Below are 17,928 nucleotides of genomic sequence, written 5' to 3' on the forward strand. Positions count from 1 at the left end.
CACTTTGCTCTGCACTTCACCTTCCTGCGGTCATATGCAGTAGGATGTGTTTGCTTCCTCTTCTGCCATGATTGTAAGTTTCCTGAGGCCTTCCCAGCCCTGCACAACTGTGAGTCAATTAAACCTCTTCCCTTTATAAATTACCCAGTGTTGGGCAGTTCTTTACAGAAGCGTGAGAAAGAACTAATACAGATGGTATCTCATTATGGTTTCAATTTGCATTTTTCTGATGATTAGTGATGGTCATTTTCTCATGTTTGTTGCTGCTTATACATCTTTCCTTAAGAAATGTCGGGTCATGTCTTTATAGACTCCAGATATTAGACCTCCCTCAGATGCATAGTTTGTGAATATTTTCTCCCATTCTGTAGATTATCTGTTTACACTGTTAATAGTTTCTGTTGCTGTACAGAAGCTCTTTAGTTTAATTAGGTCCTACTTGTCAATTTTTGTTTTTATTACAATCACTTTTGAGGACTTAGTTGTAAACTATTTCTCAAGGCCTATGTCCAGAATGGTGTTTCCAAGACTTTCTTCTAGGATTCTTACAGTTTGAGGTCTTATATTTAAATCTTTAATCCACCTTGAGTTAAATTTTGTATATGGTGAAAGGTAGGGGTTCAGTTTCATTCTTCTGCATATGGCTAGCCAGTTATCCCAGCACTATTTATTAAATAGGAAGTGTTTTCTTCATTGCTTATTTATGTTGATTTGTTAAAGATTGGATGGCTGTAGTTGTGCACCTTTATCTGGATTCTCTATTCTGTTCCATTGGTCTCTCTGCCTATTTTTGATCCAGTAACACGCTGTTTCATTTGCTGTAGCCTTGTAGTATAGTTTGAAGTCAGGTAACGTGATGCCTCTGCTTTGTTCTTTTTTCCTAGAATTCCTTTGGCTACGTGGTCTTTTTTTTCTTTTGATTCCATATAAATTTTAGAATAGTTTTTTCCAATTCTGTGAAAAAAATGACATTGGCAATTCAATAGAAATAGTATTGAACTATAGATTGCTTTGGGCAATATGCCCATTTTAGTGGTATTGATTCTTCCAGTCCATGAGCATGATTTTTTTTCGATTTGTTACCATCATCTATGATTTCTTTTTGTGTGTTTTGTAGTTCTCCTTGTAAAGATCTTGTACCTCTTTGGTTAGATGTATTCCTAAATATTTTACTTTTTGTTTGGCTGTTGTTGCTGGGATTGTGTTCTTGATTTGGCTCTCAACTTGAACATTACTGTTATCCAGAAATGCTACTGACCTTTATACATTGATTTTGTATCTTGAAACTGCTGAATTTGTTTATTAGCTCGAGGAACCTTTTGGTAGTGTTTACAAATAATTTTTCTAAGTAAATCAGTTTAAAACAAGATACAAAATTTCATAGTTAAATCTGAAACAATATATTATGTTACAAAATAAAACATAAATCATCATAAATTACTTTGTTTTACCTCATAGTTATTCAAATTAATTGTATAATTTCAAACTATAATCATATAATAAAGTATGAATTATTGTAGATTTATAATTTTTGACAAAATTATATGACATCATGAAGTGCATGCACACTTAACATTTGATTTTCAGTCCAGTCATAAAGAGGGTCATTTTTTAAAAAGAAAAGTATTGATGCATGTTATCAATTTCCCCCAGAAACTCTGTTTGTCACTTAGACATGCAAATTAGTCTCTATTGAAGAATCTGTTCTACTTGTCAATTTTCTATTCTTTTTTAGTCAACCGATTGAACTATTCCATATTCTTATTTATCAATATCACTTATATTGACTTCATGAAATCTTTCATCTGTTTAAAAATTTCAGTTGTAATTGCAGTCAATTTGTATAATACTTAAATTATATTATGGGATAGTTTACAACATCTAATAAACAAAAAAGAATAACTTACAAAGACATGCCATAATGATTGAGTATATGTAACTACTCCTGTTAACCAATAAGATACTTAAAAACAGACTAATTTGGCCAGGTGTGGTGGTGCACCCCTGTAATCCCAGCACTTTGAGAGGCTGAGGAGGTCAGATCATTTGAGATCAAGGAGTTCGAAACCAGCCTGGCTAACATGGTGAAACTGTATCTCTACTAAAAATACAAAAATTATCCAAGCATGGTAGTAGACGCCTGTAATCCCAGCTACTCAGGAGGCTGAGACAGGAGAATGCTTGAGCCTGGGAGGTGGAGTTGTAGTGAACAAAGATCCTGCCATTGCACTCCAGCCTGGGCAACAAGAGCAAGACTCTGTCTCAAAAAATAATAATAATAAAAAAGACTAATTTTATCAATGATTGAGAAATACACACACGTGTGTATACATACATTCATCCATGTATATAGACAGATAGATATTTTGACTACATTGTCCTCATGAAATCTTATAACCTAAAGATTTTAAATAATGATGACTCAGATAAAATGATGTTGCTGTATGTAATACAATTGTAGTATTAATAGAGTATTTGCTGTGTTCTTGTGACTATAAAAGCATGTTTAATATCTCCTCTTCAGAAGAAAACTGTGAGGTTGGAATTATTATCCTTATTTTTGTCTCTTTTTCTCTTTTTCTAGGTGTGGAAACTGAGACTCAGAGGAAGTAATATTCTAAGATCACAACAGCTAGCAAGTAATGATGCTCAGATTTAAACTCAGTATGCCTCAAGATTCCGTACTGGTTACCACTCTCCCTTGCTATCACTTAGTACTCACTTATGTGATGCATACCTACAGATGAACTCAGATTCTGGAAGAGACTTTGAAGCAGAAATCACTGACCTCAGACAGGCTACCCATGAGTCAGATCTGCCCTGCAGGTGTGGTTTGTTATATTTTATTTTGTCCTAGCTATATATTTTCAAGGTATGAAACAGATGTAAACATTATTTTTTAAAAGGAGATCATATAATACATTATAATACCAATTTTTAGCATCCCTTAAAACTTCAAATTATCCAACAATACTAAATCCACCTTCACAGATAATGACAAAATAAAATAAAGGTGAAATGGAAGATACCTGCTACAGTTTATCGGAGACCCATTGAGTGCTTTAATTAAATCTCCTGAGAACAAATGTCAGCTCTCATTTAATAAAGATGGTGCATTTTGTGAATGGTTTTTGTTTTGCCTTCTTACACCTGGCTTATTTGAGCCACTTGCCAGGTCCATGTAGATAATTTGAGGCTGCGCGTCTGACTTGAAAACAGAATGTTGATGTATTGAGAACAGTGACATAGTCACTTCAAACCATAACATCAGCCAACCCTAAATTATCTTTAAATAATGCTGTTATGGATTGCACTGTGTCCCTCAAAATTCATATGTTGAAGTTCTAATCCCCAGTATTTCAGGATGTGATCTTATTTGGAGATAGGATCTTTAGAGAGATAATCAAATGAAAATAAAATGAGTAGAGTGGGTTTGAATCCAATATGATTGGTGTCATAAAAAGGGGAAATTTGGAGGCATGTGTGCACACAGGGAGAATGCGAGGTGACTATGAAGACAGTGCTATGAGTGATGTTTCTACAAGTCCAGGAACACCAAAAGCTGCCAGCAACATACCAGAGGCAGGAGACAGGCATGGAACAGATTATCCCCTCACACCTCTCAAGACAAACCAACCCTGATGACCTTGATTTCAGCCTTCTAGCCTCCAGAACCTCAAGGCAATAAGTTTCTGTTGTTTAAGCCATTCTGTGAGATGTTTTTCATGGCAGTTCTAGCAAACTAATAATTCAAATGTTTTGCATTGAGTCAAAATACACTGGATTTTGTTTAAAGATGGAAATAATTTATCTTCCTTTTTGGATCACAGGTTCAGACTACGACAGTGCCTCATCCATTTCTAAATAAATGGAAACTCCATTAATTCCATCAGACACCAAGATAATCATTTAGTAAGACATGCTTCCATGGTACAAAGGAGGGAACGTGATGAAGCCAGCCACAATCACTCAGTGCTCTAAAAGGGTCAAGGTGGCTCTGTCCTGTCCTGGAACCTACAACCTGCACATGCTGAGCCAGCTTCTTCCGGGGTGCCAGCAGCTCTCCTGTTCAGGAGACACGCTTGCATTAATTCTTTCAGGTCTCCAGTGTACCATTAAGAGTAATTCACCAGTTTGGAATTTGCTAAGACTAATCCTAAATTGTGCTAAATAATACCCGAAAGGTTTGAAGGAGTTAACGTAGCAGATCCCAAGAAACCCTCAGCAACGACAGCCTGTTCAGGCAGCACCCTCTGGGAAAGGCAGAGAAATATAATCTCAGGAAAATGGTGGCTACTTTACCATTCTGACTTCTAACCAACAGAAAAACACAAAAACTATTCTTGTGGCCACCCCTGGAAACAATATGGTTAAGTGCATTCCACTTATTATTATTATATTTTATTATACAGTAAGGGAAATGAGGGTTATACAGACAACAGTAAATGCAAGAATTACATTAACCTCAGAAAGCCCAAAAAACATATTTACTGATTTTAACCTTCCTCAATCCTTAAATCCATGCATCCACCACTAGACGCCTTGTGTCCTCATGCTACCATCTGCTTTCTTTAAATCTGCTTGCAGGGATTACGCTCACTTTGCTAGAGAATAGAGCATTCATAGTGGCTTCAAGTTACTCTCAAGAAACATCTATAAGTGAATGAGGAAAGCAGGAGAGTGAGGGGAAAATGTTAGAAAAAGACGTGATTTTAGGGGAAGTCAAACTCAGTCTGATCCCCTAGGGAGCTCGGGAGCGTGAGTTGCATCACAGTTTTCTACTGCCCAAAGCAAGGAGGCTAAACTGTCACATCCCTATATTGGTTAATTAATGGCTGCATCTCATTCCCAGAGCGCGAGTGCATAATCTCCCAGGGATCACCAGGCAAGGCTGCGCCTGGCAGCCCAAGACAATCCTCTAGCGATGTGCGCGTCTGAGAGGCATCAGCAGCCAACACTGGCAGCAGCCAGGGATGGTGCTTCATCATAGCCAGGGGGACCTGGGCAGGGCATAACCAGACTCTGACACAATCCTTAACACCTGAATGACTTATTGTAGATGCATTAAAACATAGCTTACTGAATGGCTTAATGATGTATTCAGAAGAGTGTGACGTATTGAGAAGAGACATGCTCATGCCTGACTGCCCTTTAATAAGATCTCCAATAAGAGCATCAATCTACTCCTCAGGATTTAATTCTTATTGAGAAGACAGGGTATTTTTATGCAAAAGGTAAACGGTGAAAATAGATTTCTATTTTAGCATAACTGATTAAAAGAAATCTGACAACCTTTAGAATGGATTACAACAAAATCTTTTATCTTTGGGTTTATCTCTCATGGGTTTATGTATTACATATAAAGAAATAGAAATGTTTAACACGAGTTTTCTTCACAATGAAAGCAATAAAGAACATTCAAATTCAAGCTACAGAAAAAATAATTTAAATGAGTTTGATATTTTTGAAGGTTGGAAATGATCTTATGAAAACTCAGACATGAACATTCAATGTAATAAGAATTATCTTACAAAAATATGCCAAATATCAAAAAGGTGTTGAAGAATGTTTTACTAGAAGTAAAATTTGCATGTATTTTCCATCATTGATTTCCTCTTCCTTTTCTCAAGCATCACAGTATCTCAAGTCCCATAATTAATTTGCCCTGTAGGAGACATACCATAAAAACATTCCTCTCTCCTGTAGTATAAACAAAGATATACACCAGATATTGGCAGAAAATTCTCTTACAAGGTAGCATTTTGGGGTAGAATTAAATGTTAAGGTTAGTCAAATATCACTTGATAGCCAAGTGCATTCAAGTGGTTTTGTCAGAGGGGTTTGAACCAGAGTGACTCCATCTTGAATAGGGGCTGGGTAAAATAAGTCCGAGACCTAGTGGGCTGTATTCCCAGGAGATTGGACATTCTAAGTCGCAGGATGACATAGGAGGTCGGCACAAGATACAGGTCACAAAGACCTTGCTGATAAACAGGTTGTAGTAAAGAAACTGGCCAAAACCCATCAAAACCAAGATGGCTATGAGTGTGACCTCTGGTCATCCTCACTAATCATTACATGATAATTACAATACATTAGCATGCTAAAAGACACTCCCACCAGCGCCATGAGAGTTTACAAATGCCATGGCAATGTCAGGAAGTTACCCTTATATGGTCTAAAAAGGGGAGGCATGAATAACCCACCCCTTCTATAGCATATAATCAAGAAATAACCATAAAAACGGGCAACCAGCAGCCCCTAGGGTTGCTTTGCCTATGGAGGAGCCAGTCTTTATTCCTTTTGTTTCTTAATAAACTTGCTTTCTTTTCACTTTATGGATTCACCTGGAATGTCTTCTTGTGTGAGATCCAAGAACCCTGTCATGGGGTCTGAATTAAGACCCCTTTTTGGTAACAGTTTGGCTAATGCCTTGGAGAGTTATCAAATTCATAATTCTAGAAGAAAAAATTTAAAAAGTATAATTATATGGGTGTTCGCTATAGATGTGTTCAAAAATTCACAATTTTCCTAATGTTTACCATTAAGAATGCCTCTGATGATTACTCATTCTTAGTTTCACTGAAAATAATAACTAAATGCTGTCATGAATTTTCCCCTCCAAAACAATTGGCATTTATTTATAGAATGTGAGACTAGTGATTGAAAACCTGTGTAACAGATTGTTGGCAACACCTTATATTCAGGAACTTATTAGTTAGCTGAAAGAAAATAAACAATTGTGCTAAAGATTCTGATCTGTCCCCCCACATGCAAAGCCACATGTGTGCATGAAAATTTAGTATTGTCAAGGAAGAGTATTTTTCCTCTTGCTTGGAATACCAACATCTATTTTTATGTATTCTGGCAAAGTAACCTGAAGCACTATTTCCAAAGTACTACTCTCCAGTTAAGAGAAGCCTTCCATACTATCCGGAGAACCGGCTCCCAATGTTTAACGTGGATTCTTTTCTATTTCCCAAGTATCTCAGCTGGGTTGAGAAATAAAGGGGAAGAGCACCAGAGACAGAAATGTAAAGCTGGGTGTCCGGGGAGACATCACATGTCGGCAGGATCCCTGATGTTCCCCGAGTGGTAAAAGCAGCAAGTTTTTATTAGCGATTTTCGAAAGGGGAGGGAGTGCACGAATAGGGTGTGGGTCACGGAGATCACACACTTCACAAGGTAATACAATATCACAAAGCAAATGGAGGCAGGGCGAGATCACAGGACCACAGGATGGGGAGAAATTAAAATTGCTAACGAAGTTTCGGGCATGCATTGTCATTGATAACTTCTTATCAGGAAACAGGGTTTGAGAGCAGACAACCTGTCTGACCACAATTTATTAAGTGGGAATTTTCCCATCCTAGTAAGCCTGGGAGCACTACAGGAGACTGGGGCTTATTTCATCCCTTCGGCTTGGACCATAAAAGACGGCAAGCTTCTAAAGGGACCCTTCATAGGCCTGCCCTCAGGGTGCATTCTCTTTCTCAGGGGTGTTCCTTGCTGAGAAAAACAATTCAGCGATATTTCTCCTATTTGCTAATGAAAGAGGAGAAATATAGCTCTGTTTCCGTCTGGCTCACCGGCCAGACGGTTCAAAGTTACCTCGCTTGTCCCCTGGACATCGCTGTTACCCTGTTCTTTTTTTAAGATGCCCAGATTTCATATTGTTCAAACACACATGCTCTACAAACAATTTGTGCAGTTGACACAATCACAGGGTCCTGAGGCGACATTCATCCTTCTCAGTTTACGAAGAAGATGACGGGATTAAGAGATTAAAGTAAAGACAGGCATAGGAAATCACAAGGGTATTGATTGGGGAAGTGATAAGTGTCCATGAAATCTTCACAATTTATGTTTAGAGATTACAGTAAAGACAGGTATAAGAAATTTAAAACGTATTAATTTGGGGAACTAATAAATGTCCATGAAATCTTCACAATTTATGTTCTTCTGCCGCTGCCTCAGCCGGTCCCTCCACTCGGGGTCCCTGACTTCCCGCAACACCTTACCAATGATGCTTACAGGCCACAGTCAACTTTCCTTGACGGCTAGGTGCTGAATCAGACCTGTAGTCTGAAATATGATGATTTAAAAGTAATTTAAGGATTTTACAGTTTACGCTTATGGTCATATAGGTCGCTTTTTCCCTGGCATTCATCATTTCAAATATCAAAAAATAAGGCTGGAAAACCAGATTAAAAATTCAAGAACACAAAGTTCACTCATGAGCAGAACAAGCAATTACCAGCATTAGGAAGGCATGCTTCAGAGTTATCTTTTGATTATTACCAAGAGAATATCTGTGGACTTGAAATAACTTTCAGAGAAAGGCTGATAAACTGACTGAGAATGAATCAAGCTAAGACATGCTAAGATTTAAGGTAATGTGGTCAAATTCTTTACCACATCTTTAGAAATTTCAGGTACAAATTCTTTATTTCCTTAAAGTAGTTTCCTTAGTCAACTATGCATCTATTCCAATGACACTGGTAGTTTATACTTTTAAAAAAGTTTGGGACAATTCCAGCTGCTTTGGGGTCACTGACATCCTTTACTGATAGTAAATTCTGAATTATAAGAGTGTTTTTCATTTTTAGAAACTGTAAAAAGTTATTGAGATACAAGTGTAGTGAATAGGAAGAAAAATCGCAATCAGCGAATGCAAACAGAGACACATACTAAAAAGCTATAAATACTGATTGTCAGGCATATAGAATATATTATAAAATTTCACAGATATAATAAATGTATGTGCTTTGATACGTCGTAGAGATTCTTAATTCTCTAAAGATTTCAGGAAATCGCCACTCGGAGGGCTTCCTATGGCTTGAGAATCCCTTTGAGAATCCCAGATGTATCCACTGCCACGAAAGAAGGAGGTCAGAAAAATATTTCTTTCTACAATTACATTATCTGCATTAAAATTACCTCCCTGCCTCCAGAAGTGAATTGTGGACTGTGGCCTTGATGACATAGTTGCCTCTCTCAACACAGTTAGTTGTGACCAGCCTCTTTCAATCTCTGTCTTTCCCAGATATGAATCACGGGTTCACAGGCTACATTAACTCTAGTCCAAGAAAAACAAGTTAACCTTTGTGGTCGGAGGTGGCCTTGCTCAGTTAGTGGAGGGCATATTCGCAAGTAATGAAAATAAAATGTCAAGATATCAATAGACTTTGTAACTATTATAGATGAGTGACTCTCTCTTATTAGACATGTCTGGAAATGATTTGTCTTCAGTAATATAGATGGATTATGGTGTGCCAGTAAACAATGTTGTTGAAAATAACTTAAAAAAAAAAAGTTGTTTCCCTTGGAAATTCAATGCATGATGCTGGAGAAAAATACAATATCTGCCCAAATGTTAGTTCTATTTTAAAAGTAACCTTTGTAGAGCAAGGAGGCTCTATACTTTGTCATTCAGATAAAGCTTCATGTTCCAGTGGTGAACCTGTAAAATTCAAGTAAGAGTTTAGGCTTTTGGGGTACATGTTATAGCTTTATAGAATAGCAGAGTGTGTGTTCATGTGTCTTCCTGTATTTGTGTGTGTGTGTGTGTGTGTCTGTCTTAGAGAGAGAGAGAAAGTAACATTTCAAAATTTTACTGTTAATACACCTTCAGAAATTAGCGAGAAAAAAACATTTTATATAAAGAAGGTAGCCGGGCACGGTGGCTCAAGCCTGTAATCCCAGCACTTTGGGAGGCCGAGACGGGCGGATCACGAGGTCAGGAGATCGAGACCATCCTGTCTAACACGGTGAAACCCCATCTCTACTAAAAAAAAAAATACAAAAAACTAGCTGGGCGAGGTGGCGGACGCCTATAGTCCCAGCTACTCGGGAGGCTGAGGCAGGAGAATGGCGTGAACCCGAGAGGCAGAGCTTGCAGTGAGCTGAGATCCGGCCACTGCACTCCAGCCTGGGCGACAAAGCAAGACTCCATCTCAAAAAAAAAAAAAAAACAAAAAAACAAAACAACAACAAAAAAAAAAACCATATATAAAGAAGGTATTTATTTTATTTTTCTTTTTTCCCTTGAAGCACACCCAACTTTACTCAGTTATGAGTACTAAAAGTTGAACCCCAGTTCAAGTTTCCTTTATGGGTTTATTTTCTAGTGTCCAGAAGAAATGCCTTGCCACTATAGAACAATTTACTGTGCATTTAACAGATAGAAATGAAAGCTAACTTTTGCCTATCTCTGTTTATTTGATTTATGACTGCCAAACTGAGTTCTTAAGAGAACATGTCTTTAATTTTAATCATGTGGAGTCAAATAACCATAATGTGTCCTTGCAAAATATAGAAGTAACATATGCCTCCTGGTACATATAAATGGCTTATGATAAAGTGACCTACAGAGATGATCACTAAGCATAGCACTGGAATTAGTCAATGGCCTGTAGTTTAAATGCTATGACACACTTGGTCAAAACATGCTTCTTTGAGAGACAAGTAAATGGTATCATGTTTTCCATTTAGATACCTTCAAGAACAATTATTAGCCTAGTTTATCATTAGATCCAGAATTCATTTTACACGTATATCAATAAGAAAGGGATTCCTGGGCTAGGCAGAAAATGCAGATGAAGGGGATGATACATAAGAAAAAAGAAAAAACCCTTTTCTCCATTTATTGGGACCCCAAGATACCACGATGAGTAAGATCAGATTTTGCAATCGTGAGTTTTAATACTAATTCTTCCAACTCTTAGCAATGTCTTTTCGCCCAAATGATGTGACCTTTCCAAGTTTCAGTTCTCTAACTTTAAAAATAAGAACTTACGTTCTTAGTGTAAGTAAAATAAACTTACACTAATGTTACTATGAGCATTAAGTCAGAAACTGCATTTGAAGTGTTTCATGCAGAGGAGACACTCAACTAACATAATTGTTCCTTTTCCTTTTTCTTTCTACCTTTTTCTTATTTAACTTTAGAGGGAGAGAAGCAGTAAACATATCCATTAGAACAAAGATTCTCAAGATAATATGCCTGGATTTGGTTATTATTCTGCCATTTAATATCTACATGACTTTTGGTAACTCTATGCCTAATTTTTCTCTGCAGTACAATAGAAATCAAAAGGACCTACTTTTTAGGGATATTGTGAAAAATAATTAATATATAAAAATCATTTAAACATGCCTGACACATTGTAAGCACTAAATGAGTGTTCATTATTATTTTTACACATAGAAGGGAAAATAATAAATTCTAAGATATTACAGCCTTCTATTGAAAATATCCTGGGTTGTTATTCTTAATCCACACATATTCCTCTAATGCCTACACAAGTTGCACTTGAAACATAGTAATCATGATCGCAGTCAAGGGTGATTCTTAACATTATTCTCTATTTTTCCAGCAAATGTCCTAGATCCAGTCTTGAAAGTATAGCATTCCTCCTTATTATCCCTGGGATCCCATATCCCCATCCATCTCAAACGTCACATTCTAGTGAAAAATTAATCAAAGAACAATATTATTTCAGAAAATAAGGTAAAGAAATATTAACATGTAACATTAGGGGCATTTGGAAAAGAGGAAAATTCTTCTGACAAACAGCCCTGGTTTTGAGGAGTAGGTAGGTACTTAAGTAAGTAATTAGGGTAAATAGGTTAGTTTGATGGAGATGCTGGAAAAAAAATAAAATGGTTTGAATGCAGAGTTACTATATCCAAATTGTGGATTAATTCTGAGCTCTTAGCTCAATTTTTAAATTGCTTTTACAAATATCAAATTTTCAGGGCTTAGAAGTTTTATCTTTCTTATTGACTACCATACCCCAGGGACATAGAATAGTGCCTGGCAAAACCAGTAGACACTATATATTGAATACATGCACCAATAGATGACTGGCTGGCTGGATGAATAGATTCTCCTTAGGTTGTACTTATGAAACATTTATGGTCTCAACTCTTCTATCATGGGTACCTCTTATATTTGTTCTATATGATAAAAACAACAAAAAATCAGTATTACCATAAATAGATACCATCATTAAGTATAGTAGGGAGGATTAGAGTTCCTATGGAAACATTCATTCTTGTGTTTCCATAGTGACATTTGGTGGCAACCTGTTATTTATTCAAATAATTTTGCTTTCCTGCCTAGTCCTGACCTAAGCTCTGAAATGTGAAGATTATACCATTTCCTCTAATGTAAGAAAGGGATAAAAGGAAAAGGACATAATAATATGAACACATTATAATAAACAGTAACTGTCTTTTTTGTTGCTGTCAAATAAACAAGTATAAGACACAGGCATTAATTAGAATATTAAATTTCACTATAATTTATTCTGTGCCTCCATTAAATTCTTTTATTAAACATAATGGACCAATTACCCACAGATTTCTTCTCATATAGGACCAATATTAATTGCTGAAATTGTGGTTTCCAAATTAGCTTTCACCAAATTTTTGATCATTAAGAAATCAAAATAGTTTAGATTTACTACGCAACCTGTAAAAACATCAATACAATTTTTTATGGTTAATTTGCTTAAGATTTTATTAATTGTGATCAAAGAATGTGATCGAAGAAACAAAATAAAATGTAAATATATTTTGATATCTTTTGAAAATAACTAATTCAAAATTAATGAGACTCTGAGTTGAGCATGTCAAATACATGTAACAACTGTTCTATTACTAAATCTGAAAATTAGACATTATCTTAAATATTATGTAGTCCTTTAATAAAAACAAGAATTTTAAAATCCCTAATTTTTGTGATGATTCTTTATGTCCCATGTGTGCATGCGTGTGTGCATGCAGATGTGTGTGTGCATGTGTGTGCATGTGTGTATGTGCATGCATACGTGCCATGCATGCGCACGCATGTGTGCATGTGTATGTGTGCGTGCACGTGTGTGCACGCCTGTGTGTGTGCAGGTGTGCACGCACGTGTGTGTGAGTGCGTGTGTGTATGCATGTGTCTGCGTGCGCATGTATGTGTTACCAGAAGAAAATATTGGGGGTGGGTTCAATGAACAGGATTCACTGCTTCCACTTCAATTAAAGTCTTTCGTATTCATCTCTTTCAAATATTAGGACTGTGTATAAATTTCATTTAAATAAAAGTATTCTGGTTCTTAATGCCTGAAAACTGGATTTTTAGGAGGATTAGGCAGGAACTGTGTCTTTCATGTTTAACATTTTACTTCCAACACTTGGCCCAATGTTCAATAAATATCTGTTGAATAAATGAAAGAGTGAGTAACTGCTTCTTTTCTGAAATTCCCTCTATAATATTCAGATCACATAGTGGTCCAGCTTGCTTTTTCACATTTCCAGTAACAGCAAACATACAATTTTCTAAATGACTTAATTCTGTCTTTGGTGTTTGGTTTGAAATTTCTTCCTGTTTTAAGACTAACTATCTTTTACTTCTGATTTTCCTATTGCCTCTGACTTTACGTTTTCATGTCATTATGATAAGTCAAAAGCATTTTCACAGAACAGATTTTTTTACACAGAATGTTTAAAGGAAGCACAAATGTCCAGATAAAGTGTTTCCTGCCCTAGAGAAGATATTCATGGCTAAATTTATAATATCTTCCCCATTGAGGTTGCCTTGGTTGGAGTCCCTAGCAGTCTTCAAGTTCAGTGACTAATGCCATCAGGATAGGATTATCTACCCCTTATTTGAGATATCAGGAATCCCTTTAACATTTTTAGTACTCACACCACATTCTTGACTTGTTTTAAATGTAATGCTAAATAATTAATCATTTTCGTGTATTTTCATTATATTTTCCTTTAAAAAGATATAAATAAAAATATAAATACATAAAATTTAAATGTATATATTAATAGAGAAAAATAAAATGGATAAACATGTATCAAGCACTCAGCTTCAGAAATAATAATTTATATTAACCTCCTCCTTTAAAAGAATAATGAATCATACCTTAATAATACTTTACTATTAAATAGTATTAATAATACTGTAAGAATAATACTTTATTCTTTTAACCTCCTATGTGACCTCCCTGATAACCAATCCCTCTCTCCATCCAGTTGAGTATAATAGTGTATTATTCTGTTCTCATGCTGTTAATTAAGGCATACCTGAGACTGGGTAATTTATAAAGGAAAGAGGTTTAATTGACTCACAGTTCCACATGGCTGGAGAGGCCTCACATTCATGACAGAAGATGAAGGAAGAACAAAGGGACGTCTTACATGGTGGCAGGCAAGAAAAAGCTTGTGCAGGGGAACTCTCATTTATAAAACCATCAGATCTCATGAGACTTATTTACTACCATGAGAACGGTATGGGGGAAACTGCCCTCATGGTTCAGTTATCTTCACCTGGTTCCACCCTTGATATGTGTGGATTATTATAATTCAAGGTGAGATCTGAGTGGGGACACAGCTAAACCATATCAAACAGTAAAATTTGTACAAATTATTTCCTTGCTTATCTTTATTGCTTTTCAACCTACACACACAAAAATATATATATATATCTCAAATATGTATATGCAGAGACAGATGACCATTTAATTTTTAGCTTTTATCAAACTTGAATAGGAGAAAATGCTTGGACTTCTTGCCTCAAATGGGCAACATTGAAAAGACATCTTAGCTGTAGATTTTCCTATAGTATCTGCTGGAATTGCATCACAGGCCAACTTCTTACTTCTGTCCCATGTGGCTTGTCTTAAATCTCATAGGTGTTGATCTCACTGACCCTCTTCAATAAACCTCTTGCACACAAGTATGTTTCTAGAAGAACTCAATCTATGACAATTGGTGCCAATGTCGTACTCAAGGGGAAGACTCTAAAATGAGATGCTGAAGCTGGTCACCACCAGGCTGCTGATAATGAGGACTCCCATCACTTGTAGCAGACAAAGCACCGATATCACTGGTATGTCATAGTGGTGAATTTGTTAAACTTTCATCAGTGATGAACTGAAACGGAATACTGGTTAAAGAGAACATACTAGTAGGAGCAATATCTCAGGTGTTTAAGAAGTACAAGGGAAACAGGAATCATGAGGACTACGTAATTGGATTAGTTTCTTGGGCCTATTAAGGCGTGAAAGAAGGTAGCAAAAGGCTAGAAGCTATAAATTGCGTATATAAGGCAAAGTGTGGAAACTAGAAATTATTCTTCACAACATGTGAAGAATTTCTGAGTTTCCAAGGGGGCAGAAAAGCTGAGGGTCAGTCAGAGAATTCTATTATGAGAGGAAAAGTGTTCTGTAGAAGGTTGAACTTGTAGCACTGACAGGATTTCTATAGGAACATTAAGGGTCTGGTGTGGAGGGAATGGGATGCAAAGACTGAATGGGATATCTGTGTCAACAGCCTCAGTATCTTGAATCTCAGATTCTCCTGAATACTCTGCACCTGCTAAGTAGCTCACTCATTCTTGTTGAAGACAAGTACTCCATTCTGGCTTGAAGCCATGGCAGAGTTTTCTGCTTTTCAAGTCAACATATATCCTGCTCAAGATCCACTTATCTACCCTGGATACTAGACCAACAACTAGAATAAAGTCACAATAAAATCTGGCCACAGAATGTCCTGGTCTGCTAAGAAAGGAAAGGGACTACACCCTCAATGGGGTTGCAAGACCTAGCCAACATGTCCCAGCAGGAATGGGGAGAGTACATAAGGGACTGGATCTTTTAGCTGCTGGAATAAGAGAGATCAAATATACCATTGGGATTTATTGAAATGAGAGCTCTCTCCCATGATATGTATTAAACATCCTGGCAAACAAATATCATGAAATGCTGTGTTAATATGTTTTCAGATTGATACAGAAAAGCTAGGAAGAAGAAATGGTTCAAACGTAGAATATTAGAAATCCAGAACTTTCATAGCAAATAGTACAGGAAGAGATCAAAAGGCTCAGAGATTGGAAATTCTAAAGTCATCAAATCCATCATAAAACCTAGAGAACATTCCATTCTTCCATTCACCGAAATAGTTTTTCTCCATAGTCCACAGCTAAAGGTAGGAGATGCTATTACAGAACTCGGTGATGTTAGCAAAGACAATGATGGGATTCTTAAACAAGGGCAGTTAGAAGGAACTCAACTATTAGAAACAAATTGGGTATAATGCTTACAATAAGGCCGGGCGCGGTGGCTCAAGCCTGTAATCCCAGCACTTTGGGAGGCCGAGATGGGCGGATCACGAGGTCAGGAGATTGAGACCATCCTGGCTAACACGGTGAAACCCCGTCTCTACTAAGAAATACAAAAAAAATAGCCGGGCGAGGTGGCAGCGCCTGTAGTCCCAGATACTCGGGAGGCTGAGGCCGGAGAATGGCGTGAACCCGGGAGGCGGAGCTTGCAGTGAGCTGAGATCCGGCCACTGCACTCCAGCCTGGGCTACAGAGCGAGACTCCGTCTCAAAAAAAAAAAAAAAAAAAAAAAAAAAATGCTTACAATGAGTGACAAGGTCAGAGTATCATCCAGGGGTATCTGGCCCTCAAAGGATTATGGAGGTGGTCAGTAGAACCCATGTCCACAGTCAAGAGAGATGAGCAGCCAATAAAGGTAATGTTCAATCTGGTAATGCTCAGTCTGGTTTGCCTCAATTGGGACAATGTGGAAAGTCCGTCCTAGACAAAGATCCCCCTTGGGTTGGCTGAGGCTTTTGTTACAACTGCACCATGGTTCCCCTTCTCTCTTACCAGCTCTGCATGTCTCACTGCACATGGGGACTGTTCCCAAGAACACTCCCTAATAAATCTAAGCACAAATGTGAAAGTTAGAGTTAGTTTCCTGAGGACTTCAACCAATGACATCATTCAATTTTACTTGAAGCTAATCCATGATGACACACATGCCTGTAGTTTGTTCATTTTTTGCTTCTATAAAGCATTCTGTCAGATGATTGATGATCAGTTTCTTTTAACTCTATGGTTTGTGGACATCTAAGTTGACTATAGTATTTTGCAATAATAAACAAAGTTGTAATGAGCATTCTCCTTCATGTCTCTTGGGTTACCTATGAGAGACTTTCTAGGACTGTATTCCTCAAACCTAACTGTACATACCAATCATGAAAAGAGCTACTAAGAAATACTGATGTTCACACAATCATTTCTAAGAGTCTTGAATTAGTTGCTCTTTGGTGAAGTCACAGAATAAATGTAGTTTGAAGGATCTCCAAATGACTTTCATGTCATTGTCAAAGAATCATAAAGTATCATAATTACTGACTCATGTATGTTGAGTTTTATATAATAATAGTGTTCCATTTACACTTGCTCCAGTAATATATTGGCGTTCCCATTGATCCATACCCTTGTCCACATGTGGCATTTTCAGATTTTTTAAATTTATGAATGCCTTGTAGCATTTAAATAGTGTCTATTTATGGTTTAATTTTTAGTTGGCAATCACTAATGAAGTTGAGTTTCCTGTTTCCCTTTCTTTAAAATTCTTTTTTTTTTTTTTTGCCTTGGCATGTACTTATATTGGTTTGTCTTTATAAGTCGTTGATTTGTTCTTCATATATTCTGGATTTTTTTTACTTTTTGCATCTTACGTATATTGTTAATATCCTTACTGAATGTGTGGCTTGTATTTCTATTTTCTTTATAATGGTTTTAATGTAGTTCAATCTATTCTATTTTACTTAACACTGCTTAAGTGTTGTTTAAGAAATCTTTACTTAATCAGAAGTCATAAAGAGATTCTTCTATTTTTCTTCCAAAAGTTGTATGGCTTTGTTTTTTGTATTTAAGTTATGTATCTTGAATGGACTTTTGTGTATTTTTAGACACATAGACATAAACTTTTAGTCAACTATATCAGGATATTTATAGGACATCTATCCTAACTTTATTAATCAGTCTTAAATAAAGTTTTTTATATGTAGAGATTGGTTTCTGGGCTCTGAACATCAGTGTCTTTACCTGTGAAGGAGATAGATACCACA

The 17,928-nt window shown here is 36.6% G+C and overlaps 1 long non-coding RNA gene across 1 annotated transcript in view; it reads left to right on the forward strand.

The window, feature by feature from the left end:
* LOC105474838 (uncharacterized) overlaps positions 1-3,086 on the forward strand; it is a 30,246-nt gene extending 27,160 nt beyond the window's left edge. Inside the window, exon 3 of the long non-coding RNA XR_982973.2 lies at positions 2,585-3,086. This is a non-coding gene — a long non-coding RNA (uncharacterized lncRNA). The remainder of the gene's footprint in view (positions 1-2,584) is intronic.
* Positions 3,087-17,928: the final 14,842 nt, after the last annotated feature.

This window comes from Macaca nemestrina, chromosome 4, assembly GCF_043159975.1.
Source record: "Macaca nemestrina isolate mMacNem1 chromosome 4, mMacNem.hap1, whole genome shotgun sequence".
NCBI classification, from domain to species: Eukaryota; Metazoa; Chordata; class Mammalia; order Primates; family Cercopithecidae; genus Macaca; species Macaca nemestrina.